Consider the following 10,889-nt stretch of genomic DNA (forward strand, 5'->3'; position numbering starts at 1 on the left):
TCTTTCTTCCCTCCGGAGTACATATCAAGATCTTCCTGACTCAAAGAAACAAGAAAGGTCAGTCACAAACACACAGAAAAGCAGACACCCACAGACTTGAGGCCAGCACAGTAGCACTCTCAAGGCCCTGCCTATACACACAAGATTAAATTAACAGACTCCTCTCTCACACACAAAGGCAATTCCAACTCAAGGTGCTACAACCCACACCCCTCCCTCTCCTCAGGCCCTCTTCTTCTCAGGCCCCTCGGCCCCGCCCCCGGATGGCTGTGACTGACAGCCCAACACCGGCTCCGCTGATTGGCTCAGCCCTGGCCAATGGCACGCGAGGGAAGACCCCGTGGTGAACCAGTGGAGGAGGTGACCCTCACAGCCTGCCCGGGCCTCAGGTACCCGTCGGCGGCCTGAGCCTCTCTTCCCCCCAGAAGGGCGCTCCTGGGTAAGATTCGAACACTTCCCCGGGACACTTAGAGATCTCTACAGAGTGGTTTTATAGCTTAGCGCATTTGTAACCGAGCTGCATTACTGACGTCTGTAGTATTCGCACGGGCTTTGCAGACAGTCACTTATTTATTTATTTATTTATTTATATTTTATTTATTTAAGTAAATCTTATTTAACTTTTCCTTTTTTTAGGTTTTGTTTAGGGAAGTCATTGTCCTCACGCCCTCGAGTTCTGCTCCAGGTCAAGCGAAGCCCCATGGAACTGGCCCTAAGGGCGGCGGCGGCCATGGACCAGTGCCCCTTTGGCATCGAGAACGTGGTTCATTTCGAGGTGAATCTCCCTGTTTTTTTCAAAAGCGGGGGTCTGGTTTGTAATGGGGCTTAAAACCCCGGGTTGTGCCTAAACGTGGGGCTGATTTCAACCTCAGGGGCTGCGACTTCTTCCAGCTCCGACTCACAGCCCTGGCTGCGCTGTCACCGCACCGGGCTCAGCGTTCTCTTGTATTTTGGAGGTTTCTTTACAGATCGGCAGCAGCCGGGGATATTTAGCAGCTGTGTATTGGTGGCACAATCTGTGTCATGAAAAGATCTTTGGGGTACAGAGGTGAATAAGTGGGGTTATTTTGTACCTCAAAAATGTTTCTTGTTTCTTTGTACCTGTAAAAAGATGTTCAAATCGATAAGGCTGAAGAAGTCGGTAACAATCATAACACCTCTGTTTTGCAGGAACTTCACTATCATAAAATTACACCCTAGACAGGAATATGTTCTGTTGGTTTGTTTTTTGTTATGAGTCCTTGCAACCTGCTCTCCAGCTGGAAGTGGGAAATGCAAAGGCATTAAAATGATAGATTTGCTAAATATGTTGCAAAGGTTTGTATTACTGGCTTTCCCTGAAGCGGGGAAAATACATCCTGTTTAATTGTTGTTTGCATTTGAAATTCTCTGTGAAATGGATTAAGCAGTGTGGGCTTCTTTTTGTGGGTCTGCCCTTGGAAGGAGAGCGCCTTTAGGAAAAGGCTTTTCTGGAGGGGACAGAGAATTTAATTGCTGATGGCTATAAAAGCGCGCCCTGTTTGGGTGGCCTGAAAACAAAACCCGTGAAAATCCATGACTGAAAAATAAGACTTTCTCCTAATGATCAGGGCTGGTGTGTCTACTGATTCGCCCATGAATAACAGCTCGTTCCTTACTCGTGGCTGAGGACCCTTGAATTGTTTCCCAAAGCCTAAGGCAGCGGGAAGTGCTGGGGTTGTCAGATCACTGCAAATCAAATAAAAGAGAGCAGTTTGGAGTTGTCTCGTTCCCTCTATCTTTTCCCAAGAAAGAGGGGTGGAAGAATGGTAGAATTTGTTACGTTGAAGGTCGGTGGTAATCCAAAGCTGTAGAGCGAGCTCGGTGCCCGTGGAAGGGGAACTGCGCTCTCAAGTGGAAATACTTGGTGTCTCATTGCCTGTGGGACAGAAAGGGACATCAAGAGTCAACCAAACGACTTTCTCACCTTCAGAGATGAGGCTCTGGAGGTCACAGTTAATTAAGGGTAGTTGTGGAAGTGTGCCTTACTGAGCAACATGCTGCGTCTGGCTCGGGGCCTAAATATCTCCAAAGTTTGGGGTTGGTTTAAGTGCTTTTTGGTTATTAGCTGGATGTCACTCTTCCAAGCGCCTCTTGCCCTCTCCGGAGGGGTTTGCTGCTGCCTCCTGCGTTGGGCCGAGGGGACCGGCAGCCCTCAGGACAGGGACTTTCTCAGGTGCGGAGGTTGAACCCTGTCGGTGCTGCTTAAAAACTGCTCTGGTGTTACTGTGGCGGTCACGATGTGAAATCTGGTGGCTTAGGGGAGCCTAAGATTTGCATTCCTCGTAACTGTGGGGGATTTTGGGGAGCCTGGGTGGTACAATCCCCTTCCTGCTCCCAGATTCCTGTCACTGACCCTGCAGCGGGTGATTGGAAGAACTGATGCCCGCAGCGGCTGAGGGTCGGCATGATCCCGTCATTGCCGGAGCTCGTGAGTCGAGGAATGGGAGCGTGGCCCGTTTCCATCGTGGCTTGTGAGAGAAATAATGCGGTTTGATATAGTTGCGGTGTGGAAATGGCGATTCCTCTTTACACGTGTGCTTACAGGGTGCACGCAGGTGTTTCTTAATGCCTGCGAAGCTTTATGAGATTGGTTAATGAGCGTTGCTTTGCTGTGCAAGTGCAAAGTGTTATTTTCATGGAGAAACCAACTCAGATGTTCCCTTTATTTTTCTTTTCTTAAAGGCAGAATGACTATTTTAAAGCTTTCCTTGCAGGCAGAGTAACATCTGCTTTTGAGGATTGTTTCTTTCCCTGCAGGGTGGAAAAATCTACAGCCTCGCTAAGGCCGCAGAGGAAGAAAACTCATCAGTTTTCAAGAGCAAACTGCAGTTTGGAGGGGGGTGGAGGTCTGCCAGAGCGCCTTTTAGCCCCTCGTCGGGCACATTTCTTTTCCCTCGGGGCTGAGATTTAACATAGCCTTTTCATTTGGCTGGGTTTTGGTTGTATGAATTAATGGGTGTTTCAATGAGAACCACAAGACCTAATTTCTGAGTCTCCCTCCTAAGAATTGTTGAGGGACGGAAGCGGGACAGGGAGGTAACCCGAGTGAAATGCTGAAGGCTTTTAAGGATGGAATGAGGAATGGCCGGGCTTGTTCTGGTCACACACTATGACAATAAAAGGCCACAAGTTCCCTGTGGAGGTAAAGAACCGACAATTTGAGAGAGCGTTAAGGGATTTGCCTCATCGAAAGGTGTCCTGGTTTGAGAGACACAGGACTAATTTCTCTTCTAATGCTTGGGAAAACTGCACTTTCAGAAGACTCCAGTGTCTGAATTTGTGAAAATATTTACTTTACAGCCAGCTATGGTGTGTGGGTCTCAAGGTCTCAGTGTTTTCGAGCTCGCCAGGTGCAGGGATGAGGAGGAGCGAGACCCGGGCACTTGACCCAAGCTGGCCAACAGGATTATTTCATACCATCAACGTCACACTCATTATAAATTAGAAAGTTTGCTGCGAAGTGCTCTCTCTCTCTCCCTTGATGGCTGCCATCCTGAGAACTTCGTGCCCTGGTGCCGGAGCCCTGAGCCCTTCCCTTCCTCCTGAAGCCGTAGCGCTCGCAGTGTCCCACATTAGCTGTCCACTGCTGGGAGTGCACAGCTTCCTACTGATAGAATTGGCTGAGTATAATCTTTGCATATTCTGTACTGGTGTTGGGATCAATATCAGTTCTTTAGTGCTGTTAATGTTAATTATCTAATCTTATTCTATTAAATCTGTTTATACTTCAGCTCTCGGGTTTTCTTGTTTTTCCCGATTTCCCTTTCCCAGGTGGGGAGGGGTCATCGGGTGATAGAATGATTGTCTAAATGACAACAAATTGTTATGGGTCTCTCAAACCATAACACTCCTGAAGACACCATTGCAAACTGAAATTAACATCACCGTGCACCAGTTATTCTTTATGTTGTCTCTATTTTTTCAGTCTTTCCCTGTCTGTTTTGTGCTGGGGTTTTGTCTTTCTGGTGGCCAGAAATGGCCTTGTCATTACAATTCTCAGAGAAGGACTGGCAGTGTAACGTGCTCTTGTTGTTTTTTCCCCAGCATCATCTTTTTGCCACTCCAGCATCTTTTTGGTGGAAATAACTGACCTGGAAGCACTGATTGTTGTGGAAAGGTAAACTTGTAGTGTGACTGTTTGGTGGTATTGTTTCTTGTGTAACTCTGCTTTTCACATTGCTGGTCTCAGCTAGTGAATGCTTTAAGTGAAATGCTACTTTGTTTATGTTTCCAAATTGATGTACTGAAGGTGTTGGGTTGGAATGTGTTTTTCTGCACAGCCTAGAGTTTTGGGGAAAAGAGCAACAAGCTTTAAGATTTTGATCCTTGCGTGTCACAAAGTGGCAATGTGGCTTTGAAAAACTGTTCTATGGGATTCTAATAAAAGAAGCAGCAACTTGGAACTTGGTGTTATTTTAATCAGTCTTTAATCAGTCTTACCCCGGCAGAAAACACTCATTCCCTCCAAGAAGCAGCAGAGGTTTCTAGTATGAGCCGGGCCTCTGCTTCCCAGCATGAAAAAAGTCAAGATTGGTGAAGATACGGCGGCCTTGTGGAAGGAAAGGGAAAGGTAGTGGAAGCAGAGGAGCCGCAGCAAGGCAGCGGGGCTGCGTCTGGGGGCCTCTTCCCGCTCTTGCCCTCGGCATCCCGTCGGGGCGGGAAGAGGCGGACGCCTCCAGCGGCGCCTGTGCTGTCGGCACCGGTGACTCGGGGCCCGATGCTCCTGGCTGCCGCCGTCAGTGCCACCGGCCCCGAGCTCGCTGGCGGGAGCAGTCGGGGCGGGAAAAGGCTTCTGCGTTGCTCCTCTTGCGCAGACGTGGCTGTGCTACTTACCCGCCCCGACGGGGGCTCCCCCGGCCGGGGGCTGCCCCTCCTGCCGCCGCCTGTGCCGCTGCGCTGCGCTGCGCTGCGGGGGCTGCTCTGGGCGGCCCCTCGGGCTCCTTTCGCTCCGCATCGGGCAACCTGCGGCGCTCGGTGACTCCCGGGCGCAGCCCCACAGGGCTCTGCCCGCCCCGCGGTGGCCCCACCGCCCTCCCAGCGGGGGAGAGGGCGGGTACGGACGGGACGGTGTGTGCGGCACAGAGCCCGTGCGGCGGGGCCCGGGGCAGGCAGGAGGGGGGGATGGCCGCCGGGACGGAGCCGGCCCCAGCCCAGCCCAGCCCCGGGGCTGCCCCGACGCCCGGACAGCGGGGACCCGAGGGACACCGAGCGGCTGCCCCGGACCGGCCGGGACCTCGGGGGAGCGCAGGAGGGGAGCGCCCCGCGGCCGCCTCCCGGGGCGGCTCGGCCCCTCCGCCCGCCGCTCCTCTGCCCGCCCTGCGCCAGCCCGGCCCCGCCGCCGCGCTCGGGGACGGCCCTGACCGGCCGAGAGGGGCCGCGAGATGACGAGCCGATCCGAGCGGGGCCGAGTGTTGCCGAGCGGAGCCGAGCGGCAGCCGGTACCTCTCGCCACAGCCGCTGGCGAGACCTGGGCGTTGCCCGGGCAACGGCGGGAGGCTCAAACGCGCCGCAGCGGAGGGAGCGGCCGGTGGCCGAGGGAGCCGCTCCGGGGCCGGCCCGCTCCGCGGCGGAGAGCAGCGCAGCGTGAGGGGGGAGCAGGGGGACGGTGCACTCGGCCTGGCGGCAGAGCCGGGGGGGAAGGAGAAAGGCTGAGGAGCAGTCGGGAGCGTGAGCGAGAGAGAGAGGGGCCGCTGGAGCCACGCTCTGCCCTCCCGGAGACGGGAACAGAGGACCCGATCTGCCGGGCAGACCCTCCTCTTGGGGAAGTCTGCTGCCCCCCCGGGCCCGGGTTAAGGACGTCACTAGGAAACTTCCCGGCCTGGTACGGCCCTCGGACTATTGCCCAGCGCTGCTCTTCCCTGTGGGTGGCCACGAGGCCACAATGTGTAGTCCGAGGGCGATCCGGAGAGACTTCAGGGCCTTGGGATGGGTGGTAAGGGAATCTGGAGCGCTGGCTATTTTTCCTCTCTCCTTCCAGTTATGCGCAGCGACACTGGAAGGAACAGACGGACCTTGTCTCTTAATACATGGCTCCATGGCTGCTGTCACCACCACAATTTTCGTTTTTTTGCACAAATAGGGAGGCCTCCATGGTGCCAGGCCTGCTGGGGTCAGATGGGATTGAGCTTTCTGAAAGGGGGAAGAGGGTCTTTGCTCAGGAGCCAGTGGGGCTCATTGGCAGAGCTTTAAACTAGACTTGAAGGGGTCAGGGACAGGATCAGGCTTGAAGGGGTCAGGGATAGGATCAGGCTTGCCCATGACAAGCTGCGGGAACATGCTAAGGTCAGGGGGACGGGGCGCCAGCGAGGACCCTCAGCCTGTTGGTCTGAGACGTGCTGGGTGCAGCACACTCGGAGTCTTATGGAGATGAGCCAGGGGCTTCTGACAGAACAGAAGCCAACAGGGAAACATCAGTGAAATCACAGTGTCATAGAATCATTTGGGTTGGAAGGGACCTTTAGAGGTTGTTGAGTCCAACCCCCTGCAATAAGCAGGGATGGGGCATCTGGGAAGATTATATTTTTTGATGATGAGGGTGGGGAGACACTGGCCCAGGTTGCCCAAAGAGGTGGGAGATGGCCCATACCTGGAAACATTCCAGGTCAGGTTGGATGGGGCTCTGAGCAACCAGATCCAATTGAAGACGACCCAGATCATTCTATGATTAATTACCGCTTGGAAGAAACATACAAAGGAAAACTGAGTTAGAAGCAGGTTAGGCTGATTCACACAGAGACTGGAGACGCAAAGAGTAAGGAAGACCCTCCCATTGAGTCACGAGGTTCAGAGTGGATCCCCTTGCCTTCTAAACTCCTTATGGAGCCCCGGTCTCACACTTGGAGAACAGCTTATGTCTAACGGAATTATCTATACAATGTTTGCAATAATATTGAGTAGCTGCATGGATTAGTAATGTCTCATTAGTACTAATTCAGCACGCTCTCAGTCACTTACTGAGGATCTGCCGCAGCTAAGGCATCTCTCCGCCATGGGTGAGGAAGGCTCTCAGTCTCAGGTAAGGAATCTCTAACCTTGAGAGTCGCCCCTGCCCACGGGGAGAGTCGCCTGGCGTGCAGTCCAGCTGCCATTCAGGGAGAGGTCAAATTGGGCTCCTCCTGACGGTGATATTTATCGAGGGGAGTAGTTGGCTGCTAGGCGATAGCACAGGCGAGAGAGATGTCTTTTGTTTAGCTCGGGTATCTCGTTCTGTACTTTGGTTACCTTGCATTTTTAGGGTTTGAAACCACCTTTAGTTCTTAAAGCAAGCAAACAAATAAACTTCTCCTGTACAATAGAATTTTACATTGTGTAACAGTTCTTTGGTTCCTTTTCCTTTCAGAATTCCTCCAAAGAAAAGGAGTGTGACTTTAGTCCAGCATCCCTTAGCGTGGGCTGTATCCAAGTGAGATTCTGTAAGTAAAGAATTCCTGGATTGTTTCATTCAATTCGGTCATATTAGACTGCTTGCCCTCACTATCCCTTGGCAGCACTTTCACAGCCCGACCAACACTGGGGCTCTGCGCTTTCCTTGCACCGTAACGCTCCCAACACTCTCTCCCACACTCGCCAGAGCCCCGCTCCAAAATGGAAAACATCCAGCGACTGCTCCTACACAAAAGGAGCAAGGATGGAAAGCTGTTCGTGCCTTCACCATCCCGCAGCAGCGCTTTGACAGGCAGCTAATGGCAGCGTGGGCTGAGGCTGAGGTCCCCAGCAGCACGGGTGGCCCAGAGGAGAGAGGTGTCTGTTGCGGATGGAGCGATGCACTTCACTCGTAGAGAGAAGCAGCGACACGTTTATTGATACAAAACAGGGATTTAACAAAGTTTGAGAGTAAATGCGACAGTGCTTTAGCAGGATTCGATGGCAAGGTACACTTGGTTATTTCCTGCATGGAGGACAGGGTCAGGCAGAACTGCCAGGGAGACCCTCCTGTTGGGCTGAGGTTCGGAAAGGAGCCCCTTGCTTTCTAACCTCCTTCTCAGAGAGGAGTCTGGGTGCGGCTGGATCCAATCCTGGTCCCAGACTGGGTCAACGGTTTATGTCTAAGGGATTATATATGTGCAATCAATCCTTTCTATCACTTAGCTAAGATTTCACAGTTTCGCGTGATATTAGTCACTGACCGAGGATCTGTTGCGGCAAAGAATCTGTGAAGCTCGAGGAGTAACCTTGAGAGGCGTCCCCGCTCATGGGGAGATCCTGGTGTGCAGGGGAGCTCAAAGGGCTCTTGGGCTGTTCACTATTGATGTGGGTGAGATGATTGACCTATACTCATATCTGCATATTGGCCACAGTACCAGCACTGCTCAAGTTAGCCCTTGGCTACTGTGGTGTTATGTGTTTCCCCGAAACCACATCGAGCCGGGGGCAGCCATCACAAGTACACGTGCCCATTGTGACCACCACGGGTGTTAGTGCTTGGGCAGGGTCACAGGAGATAAAGGTCAGGTTGGAAGGCGGGGAGGGGGAGCACACCATCACAGTGTCAAGGGAGTGATGTTGGTGCAATGCCGTTCCTTCCTCGACATACCTTTTCCAGCCACGTGTCCCTGGAGCTGTGGGATTCTCATACAGAACACACACCCTAACCTAGCCCTAATGGGAGGGTTGGATGGATCCAGGAACAGAGACCTATTGGCAAAACAGAAGGAAGCTTCCTTGGAGGAGTCTTGGTAGCTACCTCTGATATCAGGTCCCTCAACTAGAGATCAAAAGTCTGTGGGAGATGCCTGGGAGGAGTCATGGGTTTGTTGCAGGGTAAAAAGCTTTGCCTAAAAGAGAAAAAACATTTCCCAATGAGAAAAAAAAATCACAGTTATCTCCCTTTGGAGAGTCTGGAGATCCTACCAGAGATCTGAGGTCCCTAAAATACATGACAAAAGACAACACCAGAAGACTGGAAGGAGTCTAGGGTGAAACCCAGAGGATGGAACATTGTCCAAGGAGAAAAATCATATCAGCTATCTTCCCTGGAGGAGTCTGGGATTGGTACCCAGGATTACAGGCTCATAAACCAAAGGATAAACTGTGTGGGAGACGCCTAGGAGGAGTGTAAGATGCATCCCGCAGGATGAACAACAGTCCAAGGAGAAAAAGGTATTTTCCCTGGAGGAGTCTGGGGTTCCTTCCCGGGATCACAGGGCCGCAAACCACCCGAATAAAGACTCAGGGACATAACTGCAAGGAGTCGTGGATACATCCCAGAGGATGGAGCATTGTCCAAAGATAAAAATCACCTCAGGTATCTTCCCTGGAGTAGTCTGGGGTGCCTACCTGGGATTTCAGATGCCCAAACCACTGGAGAAAAGTCTGCGGGAGAACCCTGGGAGGAGTTCTGGGAAGATCCCATAGGATGGGCCACTGTCAAGAGAGAAAAATCATCTCGGGTATCTTCCCTGGAGGAGTCTGGGGTTGGTACCCGGGATTACAAAGCCCTAAATTAACGGAAAAATGTCCGCGGGACACGACTGGGAGGAATCTCGGGTGAATCCCAGAAGATGGAGCATTGTCCAAGGAGAAAAATCATCTTGGGTATCTTCCCTGGAGGAGTCTGGGGTTGCTACCCGGGATTACAGGGTCGCAAACGATAGGAAAAATGTCTACGGGAGACGCCTGGGAGGAATCTCGGATGCATCCCAGAAGATGGAGCATTGTCCAAGGAGAAAAATCATCTCGGGTATCTTTCCTGAAGGAGTCTGGGGTTGCTACCCGGGATCACAGGGCCCCAAACCACCGGAATAAAGACTCAGGGACATACCTGCAAGGAGTCTCTGATGCATCGCAGAGGATCGAGCATTGTCCAAGGATAAAAATCATCTCGGGTATCTTCCCCTGGAGGAGTCTGGGGTTGCTACCCGGGATTACAGGGCCACAAACCACAGGAAAAATGTCCGCGGGAGACGCCTGGGAGGAATCTCGGATGCATCCCAGAGGATGGAGCATTGTCCAAGGAGAAAAATCATCTCGGTTATCTTCCCTGGAGGAGTCTGGGGTTGCTACCTGGGATCACAGGGCCCTAAAGCACTGGAGAAAACTCTGCGGGAGACGCCTGGGAGGAGTTCTGAGTAGATCCCGCAGGATGGACCACTGTCAAGAGAGAAAAATCATCTCGGGTATCTTCCCTGGAGGAGTCTGGGGTTTCTACCCGGGATGACAGGGTCCTAAATCACCGAAAAAAAGACTCGGGGACACAACTGCAAGGAGTCTCATGTAAATCCCAGAGGATGGAGCATTGTCCAAGGAGAAAAATCACCTTGGGTATCTTCCCTGGAGGAGTCTGGGGTTGCTACCCGGGATCACAGGGCCCTAAAGCATTGCAGAAAACTCTGCGGGAGACGCCTGGGAGGAGTTCTGGGTAGATCCCGCAGGATGGACCACTGTCAAGAGAGAAAAAGCATCTTGGGTATCTTCCCTGGAGGAGTCTGGGGTTGCTACTCGGGATCACAGGGTCCTAAATCACGGAAAAAAAGACTCGGGGACACAGCTGCAAGGAGGCTCATGTGAATCCCAGAGGATGGAGCATTGTCCAAGGAGAAAAATCATCTTGGGTATCTTCCCTGGAGGAGTCTGGGGTTGATACCCGGGATGACAGGACCCCAAACCACCGGAAAAATGTATGCGGAAGACGCCTGGGAGGAATCTCGGATGCATCCCAGAGGATGTAGCATTGTTGAAGGAGAAAACTCATCTTGGGTATCTTCCCTGGAGGAGTCTGGGGTTGCTACCCGGGATCACAGGGCCCTAAAGCATTGGAGAAAAGACTCGGGGACATACCTGCCAGGAGTCTCGGGTAGATAGCAGAGGATGGAGCATTGTCCAAGGAGAAAAATCATCTCGGGTATCTTCCCTGGAGGAGTCTGGGGTTG

Source organism: Vanellus vanellus (genome assembly GCF_965231255.1).
Source record: "Vanellus vanellus genome assembly, chromosome: 29".
Classification (NCBI taxonomy): Eukaryota; Metazoa; Chordata; class Aves; order Charadriiformes; family Charadriidae; genus Vanellus; species Vanellus vanellus.